Source organism: Aotus nancymaae, unplaced genomic scaffold, assembly GCF_030222135.1.
Source record: "Aotus nancymaae isolate 86718 unplaced genomic scaffold, 86718_ANA_hifiasm-v0.15.2.pri h1tg000065l, whole genome shotgun sequence".
Taxonomy (NCBI): Eukaryota; Metazoa; Chordata; class Mammalia; order Primates; family Aotidae; genus Aotus; species Aotus nancymaae.
The window spans coordinates 10,447,462-10,468,799 of record NW_026988480.1 but is presented as its reverse complement, the minus strand read 5'-3'; the positions used below and the strand labels follow the sequence as shown (position 1 = coordinate 10,468,799).

The 21,338-nt window shown below is 43.3% G+C and overlaps 1 protein-coding gene and 1 non-coding gene across 2 annotated transcripts in view; one reads left to right on the top strand and one right to left on the bottom strand.

Moving 5' to 3' along the window:
* The window catches only part of LOC105731528 (cytochrome c oxidase assembly factor 1 homolog), a 205,129-nt gene extending 192,535 nt beyond the window's left edge, over positions 1-12,594 (bottom strand). The window contains exon 1 of the mRNA XM_064366734.1: positions 12,521-12,594. The gene's annotated coding sequence lies outside the window, so the exon portion shown is untranslated. The remainder of the gene's footprint in view (positions 1-12,520) is intronic.
* A 3,688-nt stretch (positions 12,595-16,282) lies between these two features.
* Positions 16,283-16,423, top strand: LOC135270748 (U4 spliceosomal RNA). The gene has a single exon (XR_010338881.1). It is a non-coding gene; the product is annotated as a U4 spliceosomal RNA (small nuclear RNA).
* The last annotated feature ends 4,915 nt before the right edge of the window (positions 16,424-21,338 follow it).

Here is a 21,338-nt window from a genome sequence, read left to right as displayed (position 1 = left end):
ACAGAGTTACCCTAAGACAGAGTTAACCTAAGATACTTACCCTAAGACAGAGCCTAAGACAGAGTTACCCTAAGGAAGAGCCTAAGATAGAGTTACCCCAAAACAGAGCCTAAGACAGACTTACCCTAAGACAGAGCCTAAGATAGAGTTACCCTAAGACAGAGGCTAAGACAGGGTTACCATAAGACAGAGCCTAAGACAGAGTTACCCTAAGACAGAGCCTAAGACAGAGTTACCCTAAGACAGAGCCTAAGACAGAGTTACCCTATGGAAGAGCCTAACATAGGGTTACCCTAAGACAGCGGCTAAGACAGAGTTACCCTAAGACAGAGTTACCCTAAGACAGAGCCTAAGATAGAGTTACCCTAAGACAGAGGCTAAGACAGAGTTACCCTAAGACAGAGTTACCCTAACATAGTTACCCTAAGACAGAGCCTAAGACAGAGTTACCCTAAGGAAGAGCCTAAGATAGGGTTACCCTAAGAGAGCCTCAGACAGAGTTACCCTAAGACAGAGCCTAAGACAGAGTTACCCTAAGACAGAGCCTAAGACAGAGTTACCCTAAGACAGAGCCTAAGACAGAGTTACCCTAAGACAGAGCCTAAGACAGAGTTACCCTAAGACAGAGCCTAAGACAGAGTTACCCTACGGAAGAGCCTAAGATAGAGTTACTCTAAGACAGAGTTACCCTAAGACTGAGCCTAAGATAGAGTTACCCTAAGACAGAGGATAAGACAGAGTTACCCTAAGACAGAGCCTAAGACAGAGTTACCCGAAGACAGAGCCTAAGACAGAGTTACCCTAAGACAGAGCCTAAGACAGAGTTACCCTTAGACAGAGCCTAAGACAGAATTACCCTAAGGAAGAGCCTAAGATAGAGTTACCCTAAGACAGAGCCTAAGACAGAGTTACCCTAAGACAGAGCCTAAGACAGAGTTACCCTAAGGAAGAGCCTAAGATAGAGTTACCCTAAGACAGAGTTACCTTAAGACAGAGTTACTCTAAGACAGAGTTACCCGAAGACAGAGTCTAAGATAGAGTTACCCTAAGACAGAGCCTAAGATAGAGTTACCCTAAGACAGAGCCTAAGACAGAGTTACCCTAAGACAGAGCCTAAGACAGAGTTACCCTAAGACAGAGCCTAAGATAGAGGTACCCTAAGACAGAGGCTAAGACAGAGTTACCCTAACATAGTTACCCTAAGACAGAGCCTAAGACAGAGTTACCCTAACGAAGAGCCGAAGAGAGAGTTACCCTAAGACAGAGTTACCTTAAGACAGAGTTACTCTAAGACAGAGTTACCCGAAGACAGAGCCTAAGACAGAGTTACCCTAAGACAGAGCCTAAGACAGAGTTACCCTAAGACAGAGCCTAAGACAGAGTTACCCTAAGACAGAGACTAACACAGAGTTACTCTAAGACAGAGCCTAAGACAGAGTTACCCTAAGACAGAGCCTAAGACAGAGTTACCCTAAGACAGAGCCTAAGACAGAGTTACCCTAAGACAGAGCCTAAGACAGAGTTACCCTAAGGAAGAGCCTAAGATAGAGTTACCCTAAGACAGAGGTATCTTACGACAGAGTTACTCTAAGACAGAGTTACCCTAAGACAGAGCCTAAGATAGAGGTACCCTAAGACAGAGGCTAAGACAGAGTTACCCTAAGACAGAGTTACCCTAAGATAGTTACCCTAAGACAGAGCCTAAGACAGAGTTACCCTAAGACAGAGGCTAAGACAGAGTTACCCTAAGACAGAGCCTAAGACAGAGTTACCCTAAGACAGATCCTAAGAAAGAGTTACCCTAAGGAAGAGCCTAAGACAGAGTTACCCTAAGGAAGAGCCTAAGATAGAGTTACCCTAAGACAGAGTTACCTTAAGACAGAGTTACTCTAAGACAGAGTTACCCTAAGACAGAGCCTAAGATAGAGTTACCCTAAGACAGAGCCTAAGATAGAGTTACCCTAAGACAGAGCCTAAGACAGAGTTACCCTAAGACAGAGCCTAAGATAGAGTTACCCTAAGACAGAGGCTAAGACAGAGTTACCCTAAGACAGAGCCTAAGACAGAGTTACCCTAAGAGAGAGCCTAAGACAGAGTTACCCTAAGACAGAGCCTAAGACAGAGTTACCCTAAGGAAGAGCCTAAGACAGAGTTACCCTAAGACAGAGCGTAAGACAGAGTTACCCTAAGGAAGAGCCTAAGATAAAGTTACCCTAAGACAGAGTTACCTTAAGACAGAGTTACTCTACGACAGAGTTACCCTAAGACAGAGCCTAAGATCGAGTTACCCTAAGACACAGGCTAAGACAGAGTTACCCTAAGGAAGAGCCTAAGACAGAGTTACCCTAAGACAGAGCGTAAGACAGAGTTACCCTAAGGAAGAGCCTAAGATAAAGTTACCCTAAGACAGAGTTACCTTAAGACAGAGTTACTCTACGACAGAGTTACCCTAAGACAGAGCCTAAGATCGAGTTACCCTAAGACAGAGCCTAAGACAGAGTTACCCTAAGACAGAGCCTAAAACAGAGTTACCCTAAGACAGAGCGTAAGACAGAGTTACCCTAAGGAAGAGCCTAAGATAAAGTTACCCTAAGACAGAGTTACCTTAAGACAGAGTTACTCTACGACAGAGTTACCCTAAGACAGAGCCTAAGATCGAGTTACCCTAAGACAGAGGCTAAGACAGAGATACCCTAAGACAGAGGCTAAGACAGAGTTACCCTAAGACAGAGTTACCCTAAGATAGTTACCCTAAGACAGAGACTAAGACAGAGTTACCCTAAGGAAGAGCCTAAGATAGAGTTACCCTAAGACAGACTTACCTTAAGACAGAGTTACTCTAAGACAGAGCCTAAGACAGAGTTACCCTAAGACAGAGCCTAAGACAGAGTTACCCTAAGACAGAGCCTAAGACAGAGTTACCCTAAGGAAGAGCCTGAGACAGAGTTACCCTAAGACAGAGTTACCTTAAGACAGAGTTACTCTAAGACAGAGTTACCCTAAGACAGAATCTACGATAGAGTTACCCTAAGACAGAGCCTAAGACAGAGTTACCCTAAGGAAGAGCCTAAGACAGAGTTACCCTAAGATAGAGCCTAAGACAGAGTTACCCTAAGGAAGAGCCTAAGACAGAGTTACCCTAAGACAGAGGCTAAGACAGAGTTACCCTAAGACAGAGTTACCCTAAAATAGTTACCCTAAGACAGAGCCTAAGACAGAGTTACCCTAAGGAAGAGCCTACGATAGAGTTACCCTAAGACAGAGCCTAAGACAGAGTTACCCTAAGACAGAGCCTAAGACAGAGTTACCCTAAGACAGAGCCTAAGACAGGGTTACCCTAAGGAGGAGCCTAAGACAGAGTTACCCTAAGGAAGAGCCTAAGATAGAGTTACCCTAAGACAGAGCCTAAGACAGAGTTACCCTAAGACAGAGGCTAAGACAGAGTTACCCTAAGACAGAGCCTAAGACAGAGTTACCCTAAGACAGAGCCTAAGACAGAGTTACCCTATGACAGAGCCTAAGACAGAGTTACCCTAAGAAAGAGCCTAAGACAGAGTTACCCTAAGACAGAGCCTAAGACAGAGTTACCCTAAGACAGAGGTACCCTAAGATAGTTACCCTAAGACAGAGCCTAAGACCGAGTTACCCTAAGAAAGAGCCTAAGACAGAGTTACCCTAAGACAGAGCCTCAGACAGAGTTACCCTAAGACAGAGCCTCAGACAGAGTTACCCTAAGACAGAGCCTAAGACAGAGTTACCCTAAGACAGAGCCTAAGACAGAGTTACCCTAAGACAGAGCCTAAGACAGAGTTACCCTAAGGAAGAGCCTAAGATAGAGTTACCCTAAGACAGAGTTACCTTAAGACAGAGTTACTCTAAGACAGAGTTACCCTAAGACAGAGCCTAAGATAGAGTTACCCTAAGACAGAGTTACCATAAGACAGAGTTACTCTAAGACAGAGTTACCCTAAGGAAGAGCCTAAGATAGAGTTACCCTAAGACAGAGTTACCGTAAGACAGAGTTACTCTAAGACAGAGTTACCCTAAGACAGAGCCTAAGATAGAGTTACCCTAAGACAAAGGCTAAGACAGAGTTACCCTAAGACAGAGTTACCCTAAGACAGAGCCTAAGATAGAGTTACCCTAAGACAGAGTTACCTTAAGACAGAGTTACTCTAAGACAGAGTTACCCTAAGACAGAGCCTAAGATAGAGTTACCCTAAGACAGAGTTACCGTAAGACAGAGTTACTCTAAGACAGAGTTACCCTAAGACAGAGCCTAAGATAGAGTTACCCTAAGACAAAGGCTAAGACAGAGTTACCCTAAGACAGAGTTACCCTAAGACAGAGCCTAAGATAGAGTTACCCTAAGACAGAGTCTAAGACAGAGTTACCCTAAGAAAGAGCCTAAGACAGAGTTACCCTAAGACAGAGCCTAAGACAGAGTTACCCTAAGACAGAGTTACCCTAAGATAGTTACCCTAAGACAGAGCCTAAGACAGAGTTACCCTAAGACAGAGCCTAAGACAGAGTTACCCTAAGAAAGAGCCTAAGACAGAGTTACCCTAAGACAGAGCCTCAGACAGAGTTACCCTAAGACAGAGCCTCAGACAGAGTTACCCTAAGACAGAGCCTAAGACAGAGTTACCCTAAGACAGAGCCTAAGACAGAGTTACCCTAAGACAGAGCCTAAGACAGAGTTACCCTAAGGAAGAGCCTAAGATAGAGTTACCCTAAGACAGAGTTACCTTAAGACAGAGTTACTCTAAGACAGAGTTACCCTAAGACAGAGCCTAAGATAGAGTTACCCTAAGACAGAGGCTAAGACAGAGATACCCTAAGACAGAGGCTAAGACAGAGTTACCCTAAGACAGAGTTACCCTAAGATAGTTACCCTAAGACAGAGACTAAGACAGAGTTACCCTAAGGAAGAGCCTAAGATAGAGTTACCCTAAGACAGACTTACCTTAAGACAGAGTTACTCTAAGACAGAGCCTAAGACAGAGTTACCCTAAGACAGAGCCTAAGACAGAGTTACCCTAAGACAGAGCCTAAGACAGAGTTACCCTAAGGAAGAGCCTGAGACAGAGTTACCCTAAGACAGAGTTACCTTAAGACAGAGTTACTCTAAGACAGAGTTACCCTAAGACAGAATCTAAGATAGAGTTACCCTAAGACAGAGCCTAAGACAGAGTTACCCTAAGGAAGAGCCTAAGACAGAGTTACCCTAAGATAGAGCCTAAGACAGAGTTACCCTAAGGAAGAGCCTAAGACAGAGTTACCCTAAGGAAGAGCCTAAGACAGAGTTACCCTAAGACAGAGGCTAAGACAGAGTTACCCTAAGACAGAGTTACCCTAAAATAGTTACCCTAAGACAGAGCCTAAGACAGAGTTACCCTAAGGAAGAGCCTAAGATAGAGTTACCCTAAGACAGAGCCTAAGACAGAGTTACCCTAAGACAGAGCCTAAGACAGAGTTACCCTAAGACAGAGCCTAAGACAGGGTTACCCTAAGGAGGAGCCTAAGACAGAGTTACCCTAAGGAAGAGCCTAAGATAGAGTTACCCTAAGACAGAGCCTAAGACAGAGTTACCCTAAGACAGAGGCTAAGACAGAGTTACCCTAAGACAGAGCCTAAGACAGAGTTACCCTAAGACAGAGCCTAAGACAGAGTTACCCTATGACAGAGTCTAAGACAGAGTTACCCTAAGAAAGAGCCTAAGACAGAGTTACCCTAAGACAGAGCCTAAGACAGAGTTACCCTAAGACAGAGTGACCCTAAGATAGTTACCCTAAGACAGAGCCTAAGACAGAGTTACCCTAAGAAAGAGCCTAAGACAGAGTTACCCTAAGACAGAGCCTCAGACAGAGTTACCCTAAGACAGAGCCTAAGACAGAGTTACCCTAAGACAGAGCCTAAGACAGAGTTACCCTAAGACAGAGCCTAAGACAGAGTTACCCTAAGGAAGAGCCTGAGACAGAGTTACCCTAAGACAGAGTTACCTTAAGACAGAGTTACTCTAAGACAGAGTTACCCTAAGACAGAATCTAAGATAGAGTTACCCTAAGACAGAGCCTAAGACAGAGTTACCCTAAGGAAGAGCCTAAGACAGAGTTACCCTAAGATAGAGCCTAAGACAGAGTTACCCTAAGGAAGAGCCTAAGACAGAGTTACCCTAAGACAGAGGCTAAGACAGAGTTACCCTAAGACAGAGTTACCCTAAAATAGTTACCCTAAGACAGAGCCTAAGACAGAGTTACCCTAAGGAAGAGCCTAAGATAGAGTTACCCTAAGACAGAGCCTAAGACAGAGTTACCCTAAGACAGAGCCTAAGACAGAGTTACCCTAAGACAGAGCCTAAGACAGGGTTACCCTAAGGAGGAGCCTAAGACAGAGTTACCCTAAGGAAGAGCCTAAGATAGAGTTACCCTAAGACAGAGCCTAAGACAGAGTTACCCTAAGACAGAGGCTAAGACAGAGTTACCCTAAGACAGAGCCTAAGACAGAGTTACCCTAAGAAAGAGCCTAAGACAGAGTTACCCTAAGACAGAGCCTCAGACAGAGTTACCCTAAGACAGAGCCTCAGACAGAGTTACCCTAAGACAGAGCCTAAGACAGAGTTACCCTAAGACAGAGCCTAAGACAGAGTTACCCTAAGACAGAGCCTAAGACAGAGTTACCCTAAGGAAGAGCCTAAGATAGAGTTACCCTAAGACAGAGTTACCTTAAGACAGAGTTACTCTAAGACAGAGTTACCCTAAGACAGAGCCTAAGATAGAGTTACCCTAAGACAGAGTTACCGTAAGACAGAGTTACTCTAAGACAGAATTACCCTAAGACAGAGCCTAAGATAGAGTTACCCTAAGACAGAGGCTAAGACAGAGTTACCCTAAGACAGAGTTACCCTAAGACAGAGCCTAAGATAGAGTTACCCTAAGACAGAGTTACCTTAAGACAGAGCCTAAGATAGAGTTACCCTAAGACAGAGCCTAAGATAGAGTTACCCTAAGACAGAGTCTAAGACAGAGTTACCCTAAGAAAGAGCCTAAGACAGAGTTACCCTAAGACAGAGCCTAAGACAGAGTTACCCTAAGACAGAGTTACCCTAAGATAGTTACCCTAAGACAGAGCCTAAGACAGAGTTACCCTATGACAGAGCCTAAGACAGAGTTACCCTAAGAAAGAGCCTAAGACAGAGTTACCCTAAGACAGAGCCTAAGACAGAGTTACCCTAAGACAGAGTTACCCTAAGATAGTTACCCTAAGACAGAGCCTAAGACAGAGTTACCCTAAGAAAGAGCCTAAGACAGAGTTACCCTAAGACAGAGCCTCACACAGAGTTACCCTAAGACAGAGCCTCAGACAGAGTTACCCTAAGACAGAGCCTAAGACAGAGTTACCCTAAGACAGAGCCTAAGACAGAGTTACCCTAAGACAGAGCCTAAGACAGAGTTACCCTAAGGAAGAGCCTAAGATAGAGTTACCCTAAGACAGAGTTACCTTAAGACAGAGTTACTCTAAGACAGAGTTACCCTAAGACAGAGCCTAAGATAGAGTTACCCTAAGACAGAGTTATCATAAGACAGAGTTACTCTAAGACAGAGTTACCCTAAGGAAGAGCCTAAGATAGAGTTACCCTAAGACAGAGTTACCGTAAGACAGAGTTACTCTAAGACAGAATTACCCTAAGACAGAGCCTAAGATAGAGTTACCCTAAGACAGAGGCTAAGACAGAGTTACCCTAAGACAGAGTTACCCTAAGACAGAGCCTAAGATAGAGTTACCCTAAGACAGAGTTACCTTAAGACAGAGTTACTCTAAGACAGAGTTACCCTAAGACAGAGCCTAAGATAGAGTTACCCTAAGACAGAGTCTAAGACAGAGTTACCCTAAGAAAGAGCCTAAGACAGAGTTACCCTAAGACAGAGCCTAAGACAGAGTTACCCTAAGACAGAGTTACCCTAAGATAGTTACCCTAAGACAGAGCCTAAGACAGAGTTACCCTAAGACAGAGCCTAAGACAGAGTTACCCTAAGAAAGAGCCTAAGACAGAGTTACCCTAAGACAGAGCCTCAGACAGAGTTACCCTAAGACAGAGCCTCAGACAGAGTTACCCTAAGACAGAGCCTAAGACAGAGTTACCCTAAGACAGAGCCTAAGACAGAGTTACCCTAAGACAGAGCCTAAGACAGAGTTACCCTAAGGAAGAGCCTAAGATAGAGTTACCCTAAGACAGAGTTACCTTAAGACAGAGTTACTCTAAGACAGAGTTACCCTAAGACAGAGCCTAAGATAGAGTTACCCTAAGACAGAGTTACCATAAGACAGAGTTACTCTAAGACAGAGTTACCCTAAGACAGAGCCTAAGATAGAGTTACCCTAAGACAGAGGCTAAGACAGAGTTACCCTAAGACAGAGTTACCCTAAGACAGAGCCTAAGATAGAGTTACCCTAAGACAGAGTTACCCTAAGACAGAGGCTAACCTATTTGGCTGCAGATCCCCACATTCCCAGATCAACTTTATCCTAAAACTATTTTTAAAACTTCATCTTTCTCTTGCATCTATAGCTTAATTGGTCCCCAAAATTGGGAGGAGAGAAAAAAATATTCATTATTGGACCTTAAAATCCCAAAAATTTACCTCATGATCCTCCACCTCAAGGAATCTAGTCAAAAAAAAAGTATTACATTTTGGTCAGTGACACCTGAGTTACTCCAGAAAAGGCTTGTTTTTGGAAAATCCCTCGATAACCCAGCAAATAATCTGGCCAAGTACAGTAAGATTGAAGTTTATTTTGTAAGCAAATCAGTTCTATCAGGATTTGTTAGAACAGGGACTAGAGAGAGAAAATTATGCTTCAGAAGAAAAACTATAGTACACTGTTGTCAGCTGCTCCTCAGGGTTTTTTCCTGTAGTTTAGACTAAATCCTAAATTCTTTATGTGTTAAAAGTCCCCAAACTGATGCTTTCCAGTCTGCTTTTAAACTTGGAAACGGTACTCCTCATCCTGGGACTCATTATTTACCTTATAGTCTGCTGTTCACATAAATACTGTACTAAAACTAGAGATGAGAGTACTAATGCTTTCGCCATGCAAGTCTTGGAAGCTCAACCAGGCCTGCATGAGTAAGCTCAGACAGCTGCAAACCATTCCCACTACGTCCCCCGTCAGCAGGAAGAAGCCAGAGCGATGGATGGCCTTTGCCCATCTTCATAGCCTACACCTTGAGGTCTCAAATCATGTTAGAAGGGTGTCACATTCAATGATCAAGAAGTTAAAAATATCTAGAGCAAGATGTCCTCATAAAAAATGAAATTTTTAAATAGCAGTAATTTTCATTTTAAGAAAAGCTTCCTCTCAATGAGTATGCATGTTATTAAAAAATTAAAAAGAAAGAAAGAAAAACTTCCCTTTCTCCCCTCCCACCCAAAGTATTTAACAAAGACCTGTCTCGGTGCAGTGGCTCACACCTGTAATCCTAGCGCTTTGGGAGGCCAAGGTGAGTGGATCACCTGAGGTCAGGAGTTTGCGACCAGCCTGGCCAGTATGGTGAAACCTCATCTCTACTAAAAATATACAAATCAGCTGGGCATGGTGGCGGGAGCTTGTAATCCCAGCTACTCAAGAGGCTGAGGCAGGAGAATTGCTTGAACCTGACAGAGTGAGACTCCATCTCAAACAAAAACAAAAATTAGCCAGGTGTGGTGGCACCTGCCTGTAATCCCAGCTACTTGGGAAGCTGAGGCAGGAGAATCACTTGAACCCAGGTGGCGGAAGTTGCAGTGAGCCAAGATCATGCCACTGCACTCCCCATCTGAAAAATAATAAAAATTAGCCGGGCATGGTGGTGCACCTGTAATTCCAGTTATTGAGATGCTGAGGAAGGAGGATTGCTTGAGCCCAGGAGTTTGAGGTTACAGTGAGCTGTGATAGCTTCACTGCATCCCAGCCTGGTAATACAGCAAGACACGGTCTCAAAAATTTTACAAACCAAAACAAAAAACCAGTAGGTGACTTTCCCTAGGTTTCACTCTTTTAGTGAACTAGATTCAGAAATTTCGTGCAGTACCCTGCTTTATATTTCTTTGACTTAACTTTGGTATCAGAAAGAATCTTTGCTACCTAGAATTTACAGTGTCCGTTTCATGGCAACACTGGCTGTGTAAAATTAAACATTTTTGGTAGCACCTAGAAACAGAAATACGAAATCACTGATGGTTAATTGTTGCTGTTTCAAAACTAAGTATAAAATTAACATGGGCTGGGCATGGTGGCTCACACCTGTAATCTCAGTACTTTGGGAGGCTGAGGCAGGTGGATCACCTAAGGTTAGGAGTTCGAGACCAGCCTGACCAACATGGTGAAACCCCGTTTCTACTAAAACTACAAAATAAGTCAGGTGTGGTGGCACATGCCTATAATCCCAGCTACTTGGGAGGCTGAGTCAGAAGAATCACTTGAACCTAGGAGGTGGAGGTTGCGATGAACAGAGATCGTGCCACTGCACTCCAGCCTGGGCAACAAGAGCAAAAGTCCGTCTCAAAAAGAAAAAAAATTAGCGTGTAAGAAAGGCCATTATTTCGTGTTATTTCTTTTTCTGTATTTATTTTTAATAATAGAGATCGAGCTTCACTGTGTTTCCCGGGCTGGTCTCGAACTCCTGGGCTCAAGCGGTTCTCCTGCCTTGGGCTTCTAAGGCAATGGGATTAAAGGCATGAGCTACTGTGCCCAGCCAAAACCAAAGTAAACCTACTGTTTTATAGAAGGAATAAAAACCTGAAGAAGCTGATTTTTGGTTGTTTAATATTTTACACACTGTGGAGTTGTGACGTCTGCTAATAGAGGCAGACATGCACTGTATTTATCCCTGCCCTGTATCCTAGACCCCTCCCTCCCCACCTCCAACAATCTACTACTTTATAGCAAGTACCGTGGCTATGAGTCTATCAACCCAGACAATGCAGTGAACAAGGTTAGTGTAATGCGCTGGTGTGAAGTGTGAGATACAAAAGGTCCCTTTCAATCTTCATCAAAGTTCTGCTATAGAAGAAAAATGGCAGCCAAATTCTCATTTTTCTCACAAACAAAATATGCTTGTATTCTAAGTCCTTCAGAGAATTCCAACGCCTTTAACCTTTGTATAGCTGCTTTTCCCGGGCATTACGTGAACGTAATTCATATGACCGCTTCCAGCTTCTGCAGTTCCTCCACGGTCACTGTCACCTCTTCCTCCTTGACCTCCTGCTTCTAGAACTGGCTCATACAGCATCTGAATAAAATGCTCCTGGTGTTAGTTAATTTGCTGCCGTGATTGAGGACTCTCCCTACCTATCTGTTGTAGCAATGCTGAAAGCAGGAAAGGATTCTATTGATTAATTGGGTAGACATTGTTTAAAAGATGTTTCTGGCCAGGCCTGGTGGCTCATGCCTGTAATCCCAGGAATAAGTAGAAGAAATTTTTTAAATGCTCCTTACAAAGTTTGCCATGAACAGTGTAACTTCCATGTAAGGAAGAAATGAATGTAGTGAAGTGTTTGTAGTCCTGTTAAAACAGGTTTCTGAAATATTATTTATATATGATTTTAAAAAGATGTTCTGCAGATGTTACTTATGCAGTGTGTTGTGAAAAGTATTACTTCAGTGAAGGAGTGTGGTTACCACACTGAAATTCATGTAAACATTCCCTGACAGGATTTATGGAAATTTCTTTGCTCTTAAGAGATTAATAAGAAATGGAATGAAGCTGGGCATGGTGGCTCATGCCTGTAATCCCAGCACTTTGGGAGGCCGAGGTGGGAGGATTGCTTGAGGTCAGGAGTTCAACACCAGCCTGGCCAAAATGGTGAAACCCCCGTATCTACTAAAAATACAAAAATTAGCTGGGTGTGGTAGTGTGTGCTTGTAATCCCAGCCACCTAGGAAGCTGAGGCAGGAGAATCGCTGGAACCCAGGAGGCAGAGGCTGCAGTGAGCCCAGATAGAGCCACTCCACTCCAGCCTGGGCAAGAGAATAAGACTCTGTCTCAAAAAAAAAAAAAAAATTAAAAATAAGGCTAAAGCATGGTGGCTCAGGCCTGTAATCCCAGCACTTTGGAAGGCTGAGGCGGGAGGATCACTTGAGGTCAAGAGTTGGAGACCAGCCTGGACAACATAGGGAGACCCTGTTTCTAGGAAAAAATAACAATAAATAAATAAAACAACCATGTCAATACCAGGTCAGTAAAGCAGAGGGGACATCAAACTTCATTCCAGAGGCTAAGCCTGTCTCAAATCCAGTTCAGCCGAAGCTAGGAAACCAGTTTCCCTGGTAAGCCTCTGAACGTCATGTTAGTATCAAAAGCGCTGCGAGACATGATACCAGCAGCCACCGTGTCTTAGCTGCTGGAAGGACCTCGTGTGTGGTGGGAACCGGGGTTTTTTATTTCCGAGATTCCACATGAAGCCCTTCCTCTACTGGGTACTCTGAAGACCGACTGCTCCTCAGTAGTCAGGACTGTGACAGGAAGGATTTTACTCACCATTGACGCAGCCTCAAATTGTCCCAAAGTGAGGCGGTGTCCCCTTAGATCTGTGGTGAGGAAATGAGGTTCTCATCCTCACTGCGGGCGCGGCGCTGGCGGCCATAGGAGGAGCACGGACGCGGCGGGGGCTTCTCAGGTGTCCAACAAGGCAGCTCGTACGCCCTCTGCTGGTGATCTGGGGCAGCGCGGGGCCCTCGGCGCTCGCTCACTGTTTAGCGGTGGTCGCGTGCCCTCTCCTGGTTGTCCGGCTGAATTAATTAAATTCAGTGTGCAGATTATTCAAGGCCATGATTTTAGACGTTCAAATTAAAATGGGGCCCGCTATCCTGTGTCTTTCTCAAAAATGTTAAAGGAAAAAAGAAACAAAATATTTTTAAAAAAATTTAAAAAAGAAATTTAAAAATGTTAAAGGAACAATTGGAATGAAATGAATGTAGATCTAAGTTTTACAAGTTTCACAAAAATTCATTCAAAATGATCCATTGACTTAAATTTAAAATACAAAGCTATAAAAATTCTAAAGTTATGTTAAATAACATGGAAAGCAATGTCAAACGACAACAACTTAGCCAGGCGCAGTGGCTCACACCTTAATCCCAGCACCTTGGGCGGCCAAGGTAGGAGAACTGCTTGAGCCCAGGAGTTTGAGACCAGCCTGGACACCCCCCACCCCACAACCAACCCGTCTCTACAAAAAATACAAAAATTAGCCTTCTCTGCCTATGAAGTAGTCATTCTTTTGTTTCTTTACTTTCTAACAAACTTGCTTTCACACACACACACAGTAGCCGGACGTCCCAGCTACTAGGGATGCTGAAATGGGAGGATCACCTGAGTCCAGGAGGTGGAGGCTGCAGTAAGCCCTGATTAGACCACTGCACTCCAAGCTGGGTGGCAGACAACTTAGAGAGAGAGAGAGAGAGAGAGAGAGAGAGAGAGAGAGAGACATAATAATCTTCTCTAGGTTATATTTGAATTAGTAAAATGTTATTGTTTCAGAAATTGTGTCAAGTTCCTGAAAGTTTGTCAATGTCTTCCCTATCCAAGATATGTCCCAGTGTAATGTTATCAGTCATAATTCTACTTATTATTTTAAATGTTGTATGCCACAGAAACAACCAAATTTCCTTGCCAGTTGCATTATAATGAACTTTCATCAGATCTTAACCTTAGCCAATTTACATCTTTTGGGTTAGGGTTGTTTTTTGGGTTTTTTTTGTTTTTTTGATGGAATCCACTCTGTTGCCCAGGCTGGAGTGCTGTGGTGTGATCTCAGCTCACTGCAACCGCCACCTCCCAGGTTCAAGCGACTCTCCTGCCTTAGTCTCCCCAGTAGCTGGGACTACAGGTGCGTGCCACCACACCCAGCTAATTTTTGTATTTTCAGTAGAGACGGCGGTTTCACCATGTTGGCCAGGCTGGTCTCGAACTCCTGACCTCAAGCAATCTGCCCACCTTGGCCTCCCAAAGTGCTGGGATTACAGGCATAAGCCACCTTGCCTGGCCTATTATTATTACAGTCAGCATCTTGCTCTGTGTCCCAGGCTGGAGTACAGTGGTGCCATCATAGCTCGCTGCAGCCTGGAATTTTTGGGCTCAGGCAATCCTCCTGCCTCAGCCTCCCAAGTAGCTAGGAATACAGGCACATGCCACCACGCCCGGTTTTGTTTGTTTGTTTGTTTGTTTGTTTTTTGGTGGGGTAGAGATGGAGTCTCACTATGTTGTCCACACTGGTTTTGAACTCCTGGGTTGAAGCATCCGCCCACCTCAGCCGCCTGAGTAATTGAGATTATACGCCACCAAACCCAGCTATTGCTGGTTCTTTAATGTTCTATTTTCTGGATTTAAAGAAGCCTTTTCTCTTAAGCTAACTATATCTTATAACAATTTGGGAGACTATACTTTTATAAACAGAAATGAAATATTCATCTTTTTCTCCCTGCCTGATCCCTCCAGAATTTAGAAACTCTTATTGAATATTCTTAGTTTCATGGCAATATAGTTATTTGCATAAATTCAGTAATATCTTTACTTTGTAACAGAACATAATTGAGAAAATTGGTAATATTACTAATGCATTGACTGTAAAGTCCCATTTGAGAATGATGTACATAGGATATGACCAGACAGTGTTAAGGAACTAAGGTTGATTTTACAGAACCAATGTTCACAAAACCTTCTGTGTGATGGGGAGCCTCATACCCGAATTACAGAGTTCCAAACCTAACAAGTGAGTAGAGATGGTCACTTCCTGAAAAGACCAGAAAACAGGATATTTTGGGGACTTCAAGAAGAGAAGAATTCACCCAAATCTATAGTTACTGCAGGTGAAGTCTCATAATAGATTCTTGGCTTGGCTTCCTAGCCTCAAGAGGGATTTTGAAAGTCCAACCTGACGTTCCTTTTTTTCTTCTTCTTCTTAAATAGAGACAGGTTTTGCTATGTGGCCAGGATGGTCAAACACTTGGGCTCATATGATCCCCCAACCTTGGCCTCCCAAAGTGCTGGGATTACAGGTATGAGACACCATGCCCAGCCTCAAGCTAACATTCCTTATGAAAAGTTCCAGCAAAGCCAACTTAAAAAGACCTATATGGTTACCATTCTTACTGCACTTATGTAAATAATCAGGCAAAATCTAAGTCTAATCTAGACTTATTTTGCAAGCAAGAATAATTGTACTTTGATTATATTTGACCAAAAATAAGGGTGACTGTAGAAAAAATTTTATGTTTCAATGGAAAACGATAGATAACTCACACTTAAGATTTTAGAATCTCACAGGATCAAATTCGAATCCTGTTCATTGTCTTTGAGCTATTTTCACCTCTTTGAAAACTGGATGGTGCCATTTGGTGCATTATGTCCCACAAAGACACTTGTGAGAAAAGAAGCCAAGTATTGTCCCCCTGTTAATGTGTCTATTGTCAGTTCATTTACAGATCTTCAACCACTGGAACAAAGTTAGAAGAGGAAAGTTTTGCTCCCAAAAGTGCATGAGCAAATTGATATATATTCATGCAATATTAATTGCATTAGAATATGAATCAGAATTAGAAAGAAACAAATCAGGCTAAGCATGGTGGCTCACACCTGTAATCCCAACACTTTGGGAGGCTGAGGCAGGATTGCTTGAGTCCAAGACTTTGAGACCAGCCTGGGCAACATAGTGAGACCCCATCTCTAATTAATTTTTTAAAAAAGAAAAGAAAAAGAAAATCTGGAAAGCCATATTTATTATTATTATTTTTATTGACACAGGGTCTCACTCTGTTGCCCAGACTAAAGTGCAATGGTGTGATCATGACTCACTGCTACCTCACTACCTCAAACTCCTAGGCTTAAGGGATCCTGCTGCCTCTGCTTTCGAAGTTAGCTGGGACTACAGGTGTGCATGACCACGCTCAGCTAATTTTTTTTTTTTTTTTTTTTTTTTTTTTGTAGAGACAGGGTCTCACTACATTGCCCAGGCTGGTCTCAAACTCCTGGGCTTAAGCGATCATCCTGCCTCAGCCTCCTAAAGTGCTGGGATTATAGGCATGAGCTGCCACGCCCAGCTAATATCATTCCTAATAAAAGGAATCAGGACTGTTTGAAGAAATGGTTGGTACTAGGGCTGGGACAGTAAATATATGAGCTAGAATAATCTCGAACTCTCAAAAAGCGTGGTCTTCAGACATCCAACAAAGGATGAAAAATTTAAAAAAGTTAAAAAGTGTTCAGAAAAAAACAGATGAAATTAATGATACAGGATTTAAAAGCTTTGCGCAGTGGCAATATGGTAGCCAATGAGGTTTATCCGAGGCGCGATTATTGCTAATTGAAAACTTGTCCCAATACTCCGCCATGACAACTTGAAATATAGTCAGCATTGGCAATTTTTGACAGTCTCTACGGAGACTGAATTATTATAAAAATAAATAAATAAAAATTTAAAAAGGAGTTAAAAAGAAGTTATCTAGGCAGGCAGTGAGAATAAGGAAGTCCTCAGTAAGGTTTCCCTTTTAGTGAAAAGCAGCCCCAAAATCATTTCTTTTCTAACAAAGAGCAGCCTATAAAATCGAGCTGCAGATAATCGATGAGCAAGCTGGGAGCTCGCAGGGGTGAATGCCAGCAGCTGTGCCAATAGGAAAAGGCTACCTGGGGGCTAGGCATATTCAACATGGCGGCTCCCTTCCCTTTTCCTTGTCAACCACGTGTTCAGTAAGGAGCAGACAACATGGCACCGGCTGAGTAGAAAATTCATTTGCATAATAAGATTAGGGTGGGGTAGCCAGCTTCTTCCTGTGCTATGTGAATGTCACCCCTGGTCCAAACAATCTTTGGGCCCTGCGTAAATCAGACACCGCATCCTCAAGCCAGTCTCTCTTTCTTTCACCTATTAAGCCTCTGCTCTTAACTTCACTCCATGTATGTCCATATCCTTGATTTCCTGGGCCTGAGGTGACAAACCTCGGGTATTACCCCAGATGAACAATGTTGCTTCATTAAGTCAAAGTAAAACAGGAGCCAATGGCTGGGTACAGTAGCTCAGGCCTGTAATCTCAGCATTTTGGGAGGCTCAGGCAGGTGAATCACCTGAGGTCAGGAGTTCGAGACCAGCCTGACCAACATGGTGAAACCCCATCTCTACTAAAAACACACAAAAAATCAGCTGGGCGTGGTGGCAGGTGCCGGTAATCCCAGCTACTCAGGAGACTGAGGCAGGAGAATTGCTTGAACCTGGAAGGTGGAGGTTGCAGTGAGCCGAAACCATGCCATTGCGCTCTGGCCTGGGTAACAAAAGCAAAACTCCATCTCAAAATGAAAGAAAAAACAAAAAACAGGAGCCAATGGAAAGAGCTCCCAGTTGCCAAACCAGGCCTGAATTCCTGAGCAACAAAAGACTGCAGTATTGGATAATAACCAAAGCTTAAACTTACTTTCTGGATGTCTGTATGTGTATAAATAAATGGATAAGCCAATAGAGTGGAATAGAAATTTACTACACAAGCCAGGCATGGTGGCTCACTCCTCCAGGTGGAGTCGCCACTCTTCTCTCGGTCCCTGCCCACAGCATGGTGTTGTAATTGTTTGAATGTGTGTCTGTTTCTTCCAGAGACCAGGAGCTCCTTGGTAACCATCCCTGACAGGGATCCTCTCAAGGTCCTCGGAACACCAGCTAGATCGCAGCACATCACAGGTTCTCAGTAAAGCATCATCCATTGAGTGAGCAATGGGCTTGATGAGACTCTCCCAGATCTGCTCTGTGCCCACATGCACTGAGTCATATACTGGAGACACCGTGACTGTAAGTTCTGTTACAGCAAATTATATCGCTGACAGTGCAACTCAACTGGAATAATTTGTTCAGAGACTGGAGAGGGCTTAGAACCATCCTCATTCTGCTGCTACTCATTCTACTACATTCTTATTCTGCTACTATTACTCCAGGACATCCTTTCTGTAGGTGAGCATAGAAGTCCTCACTGTTTCCGTCTCACTCTGCTCAAAGGTTTCCCTTTCAAACAGTGATGACCTCCAGGATCACAGGAAGACTGTCCTGGAGTTGAGAGGACTATAAAAGAAAAGGTTCTGGATATAAGGGCGGGGAGTGGAGGGGCGATATCCCTCACCAGTGCAGTGCTGCCCAGTGGGATGTGGCGATTCATCCTTGTTGTCATTATTGTCTTCATCACTACCACCATTATCATTATTGTCACTGCCATTTTTCACCATTTACACCACCAGCGTGGCTGCCAATAGCTAAGTGCTCTAAACAGACCTTACTGAAACTGCCCTTGCAAAATTTATGACAGTGAGAGACATAACTGATTCCATCTTGCTTCTAACCTCACAAGCTGATTGTCTTCACTCATTCCTGGGTATAGGCCAGGCTTTCCATGGAAGGAATTTAGTATGCAGTTTAACCTTAAAACAAAGGTAATAGGCCAGGTGCTCAGGGACATGTTATTTCATTTTAATAAAAAGTGAAAGCCGGCCGGGCACGGTGGCTCATGCCTATAATCCCAGCACTTTGGGAGGCTAAGGCAGGCAGATCACCCGAGGTCGGGAGTTCGAGATCAGCCTGACCAACATGGAGAAACCCCTGTCTCTAAAACAAACAAACAAAGATAACAATAGTCCCTTCTTAAAACTACCCCCCCACACACACACACACATACACTTATCTGGGGATGGAAGTCACCTTTGTAAAACCAATAAAAGACCACAAAGTTCGAGTTACAGGAGGGGTCTGAATTCTGCTAAGACCTGTGCATAGATAAATGATAACTAGTCAAGCCGGGCAAGGTGGCTAGGCCTGTAATCCCAACACTTTGGGAGGCCAAGGCAGGTGGATTGCTTGACCCCAGGAGTTTGAGACCAGCCTAGACATTAATTCAGTCTTCCAAGGTTTCTCTGGGGTTCCCTTGGTCAAGAGAGTATCCATTCAGTCAGTTGGGGCCTAGAATTTTATTTTTATTTCTTGCAGTTAACCTATTATTAACAATTAAATTGTAAAACTTACAATGAAATTTTTTTAAAACAAAGGTAATACCTATTTAAAACCAATCACATCTCCAGTCTGGGCAACATGGCAAAACCCCATCTCTATAAAAAATATAAAAGTTAGCTGGGTGTGGTGGCATGTGCCTGTAGTCCCAGTTACTCTGGAGGCTGAGATGGGAGGATTGCTTGAGCCCAGGAGGTGGAGGTTGCAGTGAGAGGAGATCACACCACTGTACTCCAGCCTGGGCAACAGAGCCAGACCCCGTCTCAGAAAAATAAAATAAAATAAAACAAAACCAATCACATCTAATTATTTTTTTATTTCAACCACCTGGTCAGTTTGCATAATTATTTTGATTTAATTTAAATGTTACTCTCTTCTTGAGGATGTTTATTCATGCATACCGAAGTAATGTGCTACGGCATATCTTTTCCTATGGTATAATTCAAAAAATATATATAAATATATATATATTTGAAATATATATATAAATATATATATATTTTATATATATAAATATATATATATTTTTTATATATATTTTGAATTATACCATAGGAAAAGATATGCCGTAGCACATTACTTCAGAATATATATATATATATAAATATATATATATATATTTGATCTTTGTACACTGGCACAGAGCTTCTAAAACACTTAGAATTTCCTGAGTGATAGAGTGTCTTTTGTCACTCATAACAAACCTTTTTCGATTACCTGAGTTTATGCTAATGAGATGAGCCCCACTTAGAGTGGGGCTCTTAGCCTCGGGGGCGGGGGCTGGTCACCAGAAAGACCAAGTGATTAGAGGGCAGGAACTTTCAGCTCTACCCACTGACCTCTGGGAAGGAGGAGGAGCTGGAGATTGAAGTCTATAAAAACTGTTGAACAATGAGATTCCAAGAGCTTCCAGACTGGCAAACACATTGAGGATAGGAGGGTGATGCCTCCAGAGGGGGCAGGGAAGCTTCGTGCCCCTCCCAGCATAGCTTGCCCTATGCATGCTTCCCATTTGTCTGTTCTCAAGTTGTATCCTTTATAATAAGCTAGTAGGCCGGGTGCAATGGCTCATGCCTATAATCACAACATTTTGGGGGGCTGAGATGGGAGAATCTGTTGAGCCCAGAAGTTTAAGACTAGCTTGGCCAACATGGTGAGACTCCCCATCGCTACAAAAAATACCTATATTTTTCCATAAAAAAAAAAAGCTAGGTGTGGTGGTGTGTGGCTGTAGTCCCAGCTACCTGGGAGGCCGAGTGGGAGGAACACGAGCTCAGGAGGTGGAGGTTGCAGTGAGCCCTGATTGTGCCATTGCACTCCAGTCTGGGTAACATCACACAGTGAGACTAAAGCAAAACAAAGCAAAAATCAGCTTGTGTCCTTTATAATAAACTGGTGGGCCAGGCACAGTGGCTTATCCCTATAATCCCAACATTTGGGAGGCTGAGCGGGGAGGATCGTTTGAGGCCAGGAGTTTGAGACCACCTTGGGCAATATCCTGACACTCAATCTCTAAAAAAAAGTCTTTTTAAAGATAATTAACTAGCAAATGTAAGTAAAAGTGTTTTCCTGGGTTCTGTGAGCCATTTTAGCAAATTATCAAATATAAGGAGGGTGTTGTAGAAACCTCCAATTTGTAGTCAGCTGTACAGAGGTATGAGTGGCCTTGGTGTCTGAAGTGGGGTCAGTTTTACGGAACTGAGCCATTTAACTTGTGGGGTCTAATGCTAATCTGGCTGATTAGTGTCAGAATTGAAATGAAGTTGTCAACCAAAGAAGAATAATGAGATTGATAAATGTGGAAAGGAGAGCTTTATTTCTCACAAAGTGTTGCAGCCTCCAGGGCAGCCATTCTGAGAGGCTGGGGAGCACCGCCTGGGTCCAGAAGCCAGAAACAGACACTTCAAAGGTAAAAGAATGAGACAGGGATTTATGCTGAATGATGTGGCCAAATATACATATTCAATAAGCTATAGAAGGAGTCATGAATATTTATGAAGGTAGAAGCATGCACACACACAATTGAGCTTCATGCCTTTATAAGGAACCCATGTTCAACAATGGTGGTGTTAGCATTATCTGAAGGTGGAGTTTTCCAGCACGCTGACATAAAAAACTGAAGCAGAGGGCATAAAAACTCTTACTGCACATCCTCTGTAGACTGGTCAAAACCACTTCATGATTGGTGATGAGGGCAGCAGCAGGCCCCTGGTTGATGGTTCTGTTTAGCCCTTAGGAAAAAAAAGCCTAATCACAGTTGGTGGGGGGCATAAAAAGGTGTGTCCAACCTCCCATCCTGTCATGGCCTGGAACTGTTTTTAA